This window comes from Cetorhinus maximus, chromosome 31, assembly GCF_964194155.1.
Source record: "Cetorhinus maximus chromosome 31, sCetMax3.hap1.1, whole genome shotgun sequence".
NCBI lineage: Eukaryota > Metazoa > Chordata > Chondrichthyes > Lamniformes > Cetorhinidae > Cetorhinus > Cetorhinus maximus.
In genome coordinates, this window is record NC_135909.1 from 21,389,012 (window position 1) to 21,401,827 (window position 12,816).

Consider the following 12,816-nt stretch of genomic DNA (forward strand, 5'->3'; position numbering starts at 1 on the left):
ATGTCTCCATCAGTACTTTTGCCAACTACCATAAATCGGTGACGTCTGCCCACAGGAACAGTTTCTCACTATCTACTCTGTCGAGAGCACTCATTATTTTGAATAATTCTAGCAAATCTCCTCACACCTTCCTCTTCTCTAAGGAGGGTAACCACAGATTAAGTTTTTTGTCTTGCCCTCTTCAGTGTAATAGGACCCAAACCAGTTGGTGAAGCCGAAACCAAGACACAGAGCTTGTATTTATTGACAAAGTGTATTTACTTGTTTAGTCTCACAGCTCTGATGCCGCTCAACCCAGTGTCCCAGCTATCCCCTATGTATATGTGCACAATGACAAATGATACCCATCACCCGCTTTGCTTAACCTAAGCAATGCAATTGACACTATATTAACAAATATTAGAACATTCATTGAGAACGCATTAACTTTCAGGACAGATGCATGTTTACCAAATCTTGAAGGGAACAACAATTTAGATTACATGAGAAGGGGACACTGATTTGTTGGCAAGTATAGGCTGATTGGTAGAGGCGTTGACATGGGAATGCCACAGGGAAGAGTTAACTGCCAAGTTTTTATCTAAATTCAAACCGGCCAAGTCGACTCTGATTGGTCCAGGCATTTCCCTTAGAATGAATCAGAGAATGATTGTCCACCAAGTTTTCCATCAGTTGCAGGGCGTGCAATGCGTGGACATCTTCATTTTGTTTGTCATGATAGTGGACTTGTGAGTGAATATATGTATCTCCTAGCATGTGCAAGTGAGGTACACGGTAAGCATGACAGATAATTTTAAATAGGTTGTGTTAGGGACAATGTATAGCTTTCATTTGAAAATGGCTGACAGGTCAATAAAGGGGTCGGACGTTTCGTGATTTTGGCGAGCAAGAAACACAAAATGTGCTGTTAACTATGTACATAGATAGATATAAAGATATATATGTATATGTATATATATATATATATATATACACGCATATATGTATATATAAATTTATGTGTGTGTGTATTTTTTGTGTAAGGAATGCAGAGTGGTTCCAGCTTCACGAGTTTTTTTTTAATGAGTTCTAGGGCCGAGAAGTCTGGGTGGGTCCCTGGCTGGCAGGTCAGTAAAGGGGTTAGATGTTTATTGATTTGGGCGTGGGACGGGGGTGGAGGGTGGGGGGAGGGTAGAAGAAACACAAAATGGAAGAAAAATTCGGCTGCTTCCAACCCAGGGTGTTCAAACAACACCGAGACAAAAAAAGACAGGGACGAGTTCAATGTGCTTCAAAGAGTTAAAACAAGGACTTTTAGGCTCTTGACAACAGAAAATACAAGACTAGTGGGACAATAGTCAACTGCAAAGTCAGTTATAGAAATCACTATCGTGATTAGTTCAGTGGTGTTGCTACTGAAACAGTGAGTTTAAATCGCAGTTATTTTGGATGGGATAAGTCGTGAGTCAGGAGGACCAGATGAATGCTCAATAATTCACCAGAAGAAAAGAGTTTGCAGGTGTGCCAGCCCCAAGCAAGAAGCCTTTGTGTCAAGCTCGTGGTAACTCTTCACTGGTTTATTCATTTGTAAAGTTATTGCTGGGCAAAGGAATATTGAAAAATTGAATCACCTTCTTGTGTTTGTGTTGAGCTCTTTCCGACTTTTTTGTCCAGTGTAATATAGTTCATTTTTCTTGTTTTAATAAATATTTAATTATTTGTGTTCAATGTTCCTGAACAGACATCTGTGAATTTCTTCAGAAACTTTCCTCCACGGTTTCTTTAAAAAATAATTTGTATTGTTCTATCCAGCGAGTTGCCTCTCCGGGATCTGACTTGTGTAGCACCCCCGCCCCACGCCCAAATCAATAAACATCTAACCCCTTTACTGACCTGTCATCCAGGGACCCACTCAGACTTCTCGGCCCTAGAACTCATTAAAACAAATTCGTGAAGCTAGAACCACTCTGCATTCCTTACACGAAAAATACACACACACATAAATTTATATATACATATATGTATGTATATATATATATATATGTATATATATATAATATCTTTATATCTATCTATGCACATAGTTACCAACACATTTTGTATTTCTTGTTCCCCAAAATCACGAAACATCCGACCCCTTTATTGACATGTCAGCCATTTTCAAATGAAAGCTACAGCTGGGATCGTGACAGTTATTATTGGAAGTCTTAGCACAATCGGGATTTATTAGTAAGTGCTGGCCATCTGTGAAATCACATCCAGTGTTGGATACCAGTTTCTGAGCGTTTCAGGCACGAGCTTGTTGTGTACGGTCAGTACTTTGCTTGTTGTAAAGAACTGAAGGGACAGGCTGTTTGAAACGATCCATCAATCATTGAGGCACATGGCCACAGACCTCGCATCCCATCCGCAATGAAAGTCATTTACTACATTAGCCATTTGTCCTGTTGGCAGATCATTTTTTAGTCTTGACAGCAGCATCATGTTAGTGAAGAATATCACTCGTGTTGCAACTGCACAGTAGCATCGTGAAACGGATAAGCTTCATTAGTTGTTCACGTTCCAGGGTGGTGTGAGGTAGACTGGACACTTTTCCAGGACAGAAAGTAGCGGGATTAGTCCCATTGATGTGTTTGTGTGATATACAGCGAGCAATTACCTTATCGAGGTAGCCATTATTCTGCAGGATACCTTTGAGTGGCGCTAATTTGGCATCATTTTTCACGATTAGAAAATGTCCCGACCCCTACCCTTGTGTTTGCCGAAAACCTTACAGCTCATGGAGCTGTCGGATTCCACCGTGTACATTGAACAGTGGCGGTGGGCTAGCAGTAGACAGTAGTAGAGAACGCATTGGCATATTTCACAACTAGTACATTGAGGTAAGGGGGGCTCATTTGACTGGTCAATTTCAATGAGAATAGAGCAGGTTGGAGCCCATTAAGATGTCACAGGAAATTCTGACGGCAGCTACAGATGCAGATGTAGAAAACGTGTCATCTAAGTATCATAAATATGAAAGGGATAGGAGGTGAGGGGTTATTGCATTGAACACATGTTTCTCGTGTAAATGGGCTAAGACGTTTAAAAGAGCGCGGCCGAGAGGGGATCCCATGGGTTCCCATCATCTCTTCGGGCATAGATAGTGTCATTAAAACTGAAATCAACTGCATGAGTTGCTGAGTTCACATGTTCAATGAATACAGATTCAGACAATGGCCGTGAGACTAGATCATCATGAAATATTGGTGGGGTGCAATTGTGAATGGCTTCCTTGAGTAGTACATTTATCAAGAGGCTAGCAAAGTCGAACAACACACATATGTACACGGCATTGCCATCGATATGCAAATCCTATAGCAAAACACTCAACCATTTAGTCAATTCATGTTGTGAAAAATCAGTCAGAAATGAGATAGGGTGTAAAGGGAAACAACTTTTCTGTGTCTTTGGTAGCCCATGTATACGTGGACACAGTGAACCATGAGAGTAAATCCTACCATATACTCCACCAGGCTGTTCATTTCTCCACACTCTGATTCCGCCATTGAACAACACTTAATAAACAATCCCAGTTGTGCTAAGAATTACACTTGCAATGTGAACTAGGGGGCCACAGTTTAAAGAAAAAAAAATGGGTCTCCTATTTACGATGAAGATGAGGAGGAATGGATCGTTAGTCTTTGAATTATTTTCCCCAGAGAGCAGCGGAGGCTGGATCAACGAATATATTCAAGGTGGAGTTGGACAGATTCTACAAGGGAGTCAAGACAGACAGGAAAGTGGAGTTGAGGCCACAATCAGATTAGCCATGATCTTGTTTAATGGCAGAATAGGCTCTAGGGGCTGAATGGCTTAATCCTGCTCCAAACTCTAATATTCTTAATACTGTAACGGCAGCCCCCTCCATTTTGATTCCTTTCCCTTTGCACATTTGGATTTAATCTCATTTTGCTTTTGCTTTCGGATAGCAGCTGTTCATCATTCCTCCATTCACACTCGTTTAGAGACATCTCAGCTTTTTGTTACTTGTTCCTTTTACCTGTCCATTTGGCCTTGCAACACCAATTATTTCATCATCTAATTCCTCCTGCCATGTCGTAATTCAGCCATCCCCTCTGCCTCAACAGGCTCTCCTGATCAGCATTCCTTTCAGTAACTGTCAATTTGTTGGTAATAATCAAGTAATAACAACGTGTTACCGTGTGTTACCTGCTACTTTTTTCTCATGCACTCTCTCTGCTGACCTAATTTCCTTCTTCTCCTCTGCACTTTCTGTATTCTGCTTGGTTCTCTGATGTATTATTGAATTTATCATCAGCCTGATTTGGATCAGAGCACAGGATGTGTAAGCAACATCTCTCAGTTGTCCTAATATTTCACTGAAATGAGCTGCCTATTTAATTAAAATTCTCATTATTTTGAGTATTCCGCTACTTCCCAGTTGTACCTTCGCTGTTGTCACTCGGTTGAGATTACACAGTAGCTCATTCCCCCTCTGCACTTTATCCCTACTCTCAACAAATCCATATTTTAAACTCTTCCCTGCAATTCACTCTCTCTGTATTTCAGCTCGCAGCAGGTCACTCGAGTTCTTATTTGTAATTTAATTGTTCCATTTAATTTATCTGAAGGTACCGTCTGTGTTTGAATTACCAACTCGTTTGTTCTGTAATTATAAGTTAGTTGAATTCCATGTTTCAGCAAACTGGAAATTTTCATTGAAAAATCTAGAGATGACTGACGTGTTCTTCAAAGACGTGTCTATTCCACTAAGTTCAATATATCCTGTTTTAAACTGAATGATTTATCCAGCCAATATCTCTTTTTGATGAACTGATGATGCACTGAGCTCTCAGCTTTTACTCATTGATCTTCACAAGAGCTAATTCAGTTTTGATGTTGACTTGTTCACTGGTGTCGATTTATTTGGATTCTTCACCTGATTTCTCTGTTGTCCAATGAAGTCCTCTCAGCAGATTTCTCAGTAATAACTCGACTTTTCCTCACAGGAATTCATTCTAAATGATTGTTGATCTATTTTATTGAAGCAGAAATATTTTTACATGTCTCCCTAGCGCTCCTCATGGCCATGCACAAAGCTTTACTGCTGTGTTGTCAAGCAGACGACAGATTTATTTGAAAAGACATTGTGACAGGAGTTTGGGTTTGAATCAAGTCACAAACCTGGTTGTGATGCATTTTGGACCCATCTGTCACGTGACCTGCCAGGGGATGACCCCATAATTGCCCCAGTCATGCAACTGTGGATTGGACGATGTCTTAAACACTTTCACTGGGCCTGACCTGGTCGCACTCGGCTTTGAAACACAAGGGTGTGCCTTCAAATTCAAAGCCAAAATGTGTGTGTAACAAGGAAGGTTAATGCTCCACTACAGTACCGAGGGACAGCTGCCCTGTTGGAGCTGCGCTCCTTAAAAAGTCATATTAAATGGAGACCCTGTCCCCTGTTATGACGTGGCAGATGATGTGTGCCAGTTGGACCAAATCCACGAATAACACTTGGCCGCGCTATCACAACGGTTTTGAAATTTGTATTTATTATGAGATGTGTGCACTGAATTCGGAAGTAATAAATCCACCAGGACCTTCAGAGATTTTTAAAATTAAATTAAAATATTTTTTGAAGATAAAAGATGTCAAGCACATACAAAAGGCTGCAATTACTACTATATTAACTCCTCAATTTCCTAGTTAACCTGACTTCCACTTCCTTTCTGGCAACGGTCCAAAATAGATTTTAGATTTAAAGCAGACACAGCAAGACTCAGCAGGCTCACAATACTCTGGACAGTGGTTTTTCTCCAACTCCCATTTAATTCGACAGCAGACTTATGCACAAATGCTCGAGGCTTCAATAAGGCTGCTGCACACACTCCTGTTAGATATTACATGGCTTTCTTCCACGATAACTTCCATTCTCCTTTATATATGTTTCTCTATTTTTAATATGTAAATCATATCCCCCTACATGTCTTTGAAACCGTCTCTTCCTCATAATATATAATAAAAAATCATGTTGCCACAATCTGCAATAACCTTTGGGAAAAAAAAAATAAACACTATCTTTACCCTTGTTTATCTGGCTAGTTGTAAACCGACTGAAATTCCTTTGAAAACCAAATATCTCTTCATTTATCTAAAAATGCAAATTCTCTTCACTCCTTACATACTAAGCCAGCATCGATGTTTACCCATTAGCAGGCCAAGCACCTAAGCTATTTCAATTAGTTAAACCCATCAGTCTATGTGATTCCAAATGTAATTACATCGCATGGAGATAGACCCAACTATACTTACCCCATAAAATCACTTCATAATGAACCAGAAAAACATATATATGAAGATTTTTATACATTCATGTCAGGGACCATTGCTTTAAGGAAGAAGTAATGATTTCATTAATTAAATAACCTCGCTGTCCCAGCTCAGCATAATCCTGAGCAATAACTGGCAGCAGGTTTTTAAAGAGTTAAACGGTTTCTCAGCACTATTGAAAGAAGTGCTGTGAATCCTCCTGCTTTCCTGAGCAACATTCCTGATTCAGTAACACCACCAGAAGCACCTGCACACAAAGAACGAACTGAAGGGTCAATGTTTAATGTAGAAAGCCAAACTCCCTTTCCAGCTTCACACACGGACACATCGATCTTCAGAAAAGACCCTTCATCAGCTCCTATATGTGATCATTGTGATACAGGTATCTCCTCCGCTTGGCTTCATTATGTGCGGGAATCGGAATTGTCTTGTTTCACAGCTAATAGAAGTACCTGGGAGCAGTTTGAACACCATTTCCCGTGTTTCAATGGAAAATTCGCATTTGAAATTTAAAAAAAACACACAGAAAATGTTTGAAACACGGAGCAGGTTTGTCCATCACAGGACTGATACAAGCTCACTTCTCCATCCAATCAGTGAGGGATGTAAACATTGAGAGAATATTAACAGTGAGGAGAACAACTGCTTTCTAATTCTGCTCCCCTGATGACTATTCCCCAAATCACCATGGAAGTTGTCAATGGACCGATTTGTGAGGATTTAAATTATAAAGGATTATCAAAGGGTTGGAAGCATGTAAAATCTGGGAAATGCAGGTTGGAGAGGGTATTTTTTATTCCCTGTAGGATTTTCTGGGAGCTGGGTTGCGGTTAAATTGTAGCTTAGCACTAGAGGTTGTCAATACTAAGAGAATAATGGGGCCAACAAAAGCTAACACGTGGTTTCAGTTCCTTCCAGGTTTAGTTTGTTTTTCTCTATGAAGAGGGGGTGGAGGAATTAACTTAACAGGCAACATGTACAGACTAGGTGATAGTATGAAAACCTGTTCAGTCCAGGATTATGAAGATCGGGATTTAGGAACAGAAGTAAACTAATCTTCCCTCACGTCTGTTCTGCAATTTACTGAACTCATGACTGCTCTGTAATTTAGCTCTATTTATACCCCTTCGCTTCGTAATCCCTAAAACGCTTAATAAACAAGAGCCATCGGGTTCAGTTTGCAAATTTTCAGTTGATCCCCAGCTTTAACAGCTGCTTGAGGGAGAATGTTCAATATTTCCACCATCCTTTGTGTGAAGAAGTGCTTGCTGAAATCTCCCCTGGAAGGCTTTATTCTAACTTTAAAGATATGCCCCCTTGGTGATTACTCCCCCACCCCCACCACTGACAACACCCCCTTCACTCCCGAACAGAGGTAGTAGTTTCTCTCTATCTACCCTGTCAAATCATTTAATCATCAAACATATCTCAGTCAGATCACCCCTTAATCTCTGATATTCAAGGCATTACAGGGCTAGTCGTTGCAATCTGTCCTCGCCATTTGAATCTCTAATCACTCTGATGAAATTCTGCTGCTCCCACTCCAAAGCCTCATCTTCCTGAGGCCTGTTGTCATCAACTGAGGGCAGTTTTATATAACTGTGGACTGATTCCCAATACTCCGTATCCTATTAGCCTTGTGACATTACTTTTAGATTCATGTCCACTAGTTTTTAATTATTTCTGTACATCTCTCTCTGCTCCTCAAAAGTTTCGACCATCTCACCCCAAACATGAACCATTTTGTCTACCTTTCATAGGTTTAATTCGATTGCCCTTCACTTTAAAATTCATTTACTAAAACTTGCTCACTCGCTGGACTTATCAAGAAAATGCCAAACTAAATGTGTTCCGTAAGGACAATGGTATTTTTCTGCTCCATTGCCATTAACTTTTCCTGTTCTTCTTTCTGCCAGTGTAAATCCGAAAAATGGAAGGGAAGGAAAAATGTTGCTGCCGTTCCTGAATCCTCTTTGATCATCATTCCGAAAAAATCTGGGTAAAGAAGTGTAATAGCTCAGTATTAATTTTGATGAAGCCTGAACAATTCCAGAATCTCCACTGAGATATTGACAAGCATCGGATTCCAGGCCTATTTTATGCAAAATGCAACCAAACAGGAAGAAGCAATTAACAAAAATATATCCAATATCTAGCAACAATGACGTGATTCGAATCAAGGTGTGAAAAATACAACGGCTTCACAATCCCTCATCTTATCCTCCCCTCAGCTCCGAACTAAACTTTAAGTCATGGTCTCATGTTCTTTTTTTCAGCTTTGACGAGGTGGCAAGGCGGTTTTGAAAAAGTAGCAAGGTGTGCAATGTTGGAAATGCAGCTCCTGTAAGAAAAATAAATAAATAAATGAATAAATTCTATCACATCAAGTTAGGGACTGTTTGGAATGGAACAGTGTGAAACATTTCTTGACGAATTAATTTGAGGACAAAAGCGGATTCATGCAGATTTTTTTAGCTGTTTATTTGTTTTCGAACATTCCATCAATGGGAAAAATATTGTTTAATGTGTATAAGAAGTAAAAATCTGGGCTGATCTTAAATACCTGTACTAAATATTCCCTTAACATTCTCCACGATGTTGGAAATGCAGCTCCTGTAAGAAAAATAAATAAATAAATGAATAAATTCTATCACATCAAGTTAGGGACTGTTTGGAATGGAGCAGTGTGAAACATTTCTTGACGAATTAATTTGAGGACAAAAGCGGATTCATGCAGATTTTTTTAGCTGTTTATTTGTTTTCGAACATTCCATCAATGGGAAAAATATTGTTTAATGTGTATAAGAAGTAAAAATCTGGGCTGATCTTAAATACCTGTACTAAATATTCCCTTAACATTCTCCACGATGAGAAGAGCATTTCCAGTTTTTATATTTCAGCCCATTCGAATACCGATTCCCTCAATACTGATCCCATTCCAGTAAATTTCGACTGCACGCCCTCTAAGGTCTTGGTGTTCTCTTGAACGATTTTACCGAGTCCTCACCAAGATCATATACTCTACATTACAACATTATAATTCCTTGAATCGCATCTATCCGAGTTCATTTTTTAAGATATTGGAATTTTCCAATCAGTCCATAAATTAGTCCCGCCCCTCCATTCCAATTATTGTTACTTTTATTTTCACTAATTGTACTTCTTTATTACAAATGCTTCGCTCCCCTCCTTTAAACCCTCTTCAATAAAAGTGCTTATTTCCTCTATCGAGAATTAGCAAATGACTTTTTTTTTACATATAACCCTTATTAAAGAATATATACTAGGAAATCTGGCCATTCTTAACGTCACTCAGACAGGGTGGAATTCACCTAATGATGTTGAGGGATGTAATAGTGGAAATTGTGAAGCTCTTGGCCTGAATATTCTGAATTCCACCTGTTTTTTTTAAAATTTGCAGTTACAAACCGCTTTGTTACTCCAGGATTCAGAAATTAATAAATGCCAATCAGCGTTGAACAACCCACATCTTCATTTTATTTAAAATGGAGCAACTTGTCCTCGATGTAAGCGTTTTGCTTGAAGAATGAGATCACCGCCTCCTGGGAACGCAGCAGCAAGGTCTGATCTGCAGCATTGAAACTGAGTGAAAGGCTGTCACCCTCTCATCGGAATCTGACTGCCACCCTCAATGCCAACATTCAGCTTAGGTGGGCAGACAAAACAACTTCCTCCCCGCAGTCCTTCAGCACACACCTAACTCCAGAGGAGAAGTGAGAGTGACTGCCCTTGACATCAAGACAGCATTTGACTGAGTGTTGCATCAAGCAGCCCCATCGAAACTGGAATCAATGGGAATCTGAGGGAAAGATCTCTGCTGGTTGGAGTCATACCTAGTACATAGGAAGATGGCTGTGGTTGTTGGAAGTCAATCATCTCAGTTCCATCATATCACTGCGGCAGTTCCTCGAGGTGAGGTCCTAGCCCAACCATCATCAGCTGCTTCATCAATGACCTTCCTTCCAGCAGAATTGGGGATGCTCACTGATGATTGCACAACGTTCAGCACCATTCAGGACTCCTTAGATACTCAAGCAGCTCATGTCCAAATACATCACCAACCCTTTCTCCAGGCCTCTCAGGACTGTGAAGAACTCTATGAAATCTCCAGTCATCTTCCATTCTCCAAGGTAAATACTCCCAACTTCTCCAATCAATCGAAGTAGTTTAAGTTCCTCAACCCCAAAATATTCTCGTGAAACTTTACTGAATGCTTACCAATGGCATCACATCTTTCCTAAAGTGTGATACCCAGAACTGGGCACAATAATCCAGATGTGGCCGAACTACTGTCTTTTACAACTGCAAAATAACCACTTCGCTCTTGTAATCTATGCTCCCAGTCATAAAGCCCAGGATATTGTCTGCTTCATTAACAGATCTTTGAATCTGTCCTGCCACCTTGAATGATTTATGCCAGTGTACATCATGCCCCCTGGTCCTGCACCCTCTTTGGAATTGTAAATTTTATTTTGTCTTTTCTCCTCGTGTGCTTCCGACCAGAATTAATCACTTCACCCTTCTCTGCCAAAAAATTAAGCCACCATTTGCCCGCCCAGTTTTCCAACCTGAATATGTCCTTGTGAAGGAATTGTAATTTCACTTGAAATTCTATAGCTCTTTTCACAAGCACTGGATGTCCAAAACACTTTACAGGTAATGAACACTTTTGAAATGTCGTCACGGTTCAACTGTAGCAATTTGCTGAGCTTCAATAACTTTTGTGCTAAAATGTCAGAAATTCCATTGTGTGGAATGGAACGGACGCTATTATATGTCTGGCTCTGTGGCGCAACGGATAGCGTGTTGGACTTCTAGTTATTATCAGCAAAAGATTCAAGGGTTGGTGGGTTCGAATCCCACCAGAGTCGATTTTTAGACAAAAGTTCAGCAACTGGTTGATCAATACTCTCAGGAAAGGGAAATTGCTGCCAACAACCTCTTTCTGTACAGGTGAATCCAGTAACAGCCCGTTTTCCAATCTGAACCACTTAAAAGGAGAAATCTCGCCACCGAAGTGTGAAAATGGTGGAAAAAGGAGGATTAGGGCCGCTTTGAGAACGAGTAGGAATCTACACATGGGTACAGGGTGCATAGCTGACGTAATAAAGGAATACTTTGCATCTGTCTTAATCGAGGAATGGGTGCTGCCCAAGCCATAGTAAAAATGTAGTAATTCAGACGCTAGTTAGGTTTAAAATTGAAAGGAAGGAGGCCTTGGAGAGGTTACCTGTCATCAAAGTTGATAAGGCACCGGTAGCGGATGTGACGCAGCGGGAATTAAGAGTGGAAATTGCGGAGGCACAGGCCATATTTTTCCAATTTTCCTTTGACTCAAGGGTGTCCCAGTGGAGTAGAAAATTGCAAATGTTACACAACTCACTCAGTTTTGAAGGCATAGCAAATGTAGACCTGTTAAGGCACAAGGGAATAATGCAAGGCTGGATTGCATCTAGTTGAATGCAAAGTGTCTTACAAGTAAGGCAAATGAATTGAGGGCGTTGATTAACACATGGGAATATGATATCCTAGCTGTCACAGAGACATGAACAGGGGAAGAGCAGGTCTGGCAGCTCAATATTTCACAGTATAAAACTTTCAGGCGTGCCGCCGGGGGAGGGGGTGGCGGCGATGGTGGTGCAAAGGAGGAGGCGGCATTCTAATATCAATCAAGGAGTCAATTACTGCAGTCAGGAGGGATGGTATCTTAGAAAATTACTCGGAGGAGGCCATTAAAGACAAAAGGTGGGCAGTCACTTTGCTGGAAGTGCACTATAGGCCTCCAAAACCTCAAGTGGAGATAGAGGAGCAGAACTGTAGGCTACTTTCAGAGCAGTGTATAAGTAATAGGACAGTAATAGTAAGGGACTTCAACTTCCCCAATATTAACTGGGATAGTCTTAGTGTGAAAGGCTTAGAGGTGGCGGAATTCTTAAAGTATACCCTGGAGGGCTATTTGAGCCAACACACAGAAGGTCCTACAAGAGGAGGGGTGGTAATGGGACTAACCCTAGGGAATGAAGCCTGGCAAATGGCAGAAGATTCAATGGCGGAGCATCTCGGGGACAGTGACTATAACTCTGCAAGATTTAAGGTAGTTATGGAAAAGGACAAAAGTGGACCGGAAATAAAGGCCCTGAATTGGGGCAAGGCCGATTTCAATATGATAACCTGGATCCGGCCGAAGTGGACTGGGAACAGCTACTGAAAGGAAAGTCTACATCAGAAGAGTGGGAGTCATTCAAAAAGGAAACAATGAGAGTTCAGGGACAACATGTTCCCGCAAATGTGAAAGGTTAGAACAACATGTGCAGGAAACTCTGGGTGTCAAGGGACACAGAGGATTGTATAAGAAAGATAAAAAAAGGCTTATGGCAGATATGGAGAGTTGAAAACAGCAGAAGCCCTGGAGGAGCAGAGAAAGTGTAAGGAGGTACTTAAAAATTTAATTAGGAGAGCGAAGAGGAGACATGAAAA

General features: G+C 40.6%; 1 non-coding gene across 1 annotated transcript; it reads left to right on the forward strand.

Annotated features, from left to right (window-relative positions):
• Positions 1-11,119: 11,119 nt before the first annotated feature.
• On the forward strand, positions 11,120-11,210 carry trnar-ucu (transfer RNA arginine (anticodon UCU)). The gene is given in 2 exon segments: positions 11,120-11,156; positions 11,174-11,210. It is a non-coding gene; the product is annotated as a tRNA-Arg (tRNA).
• Positions 11,211-12,816: the final 1,606 nt, after the last annotated feature.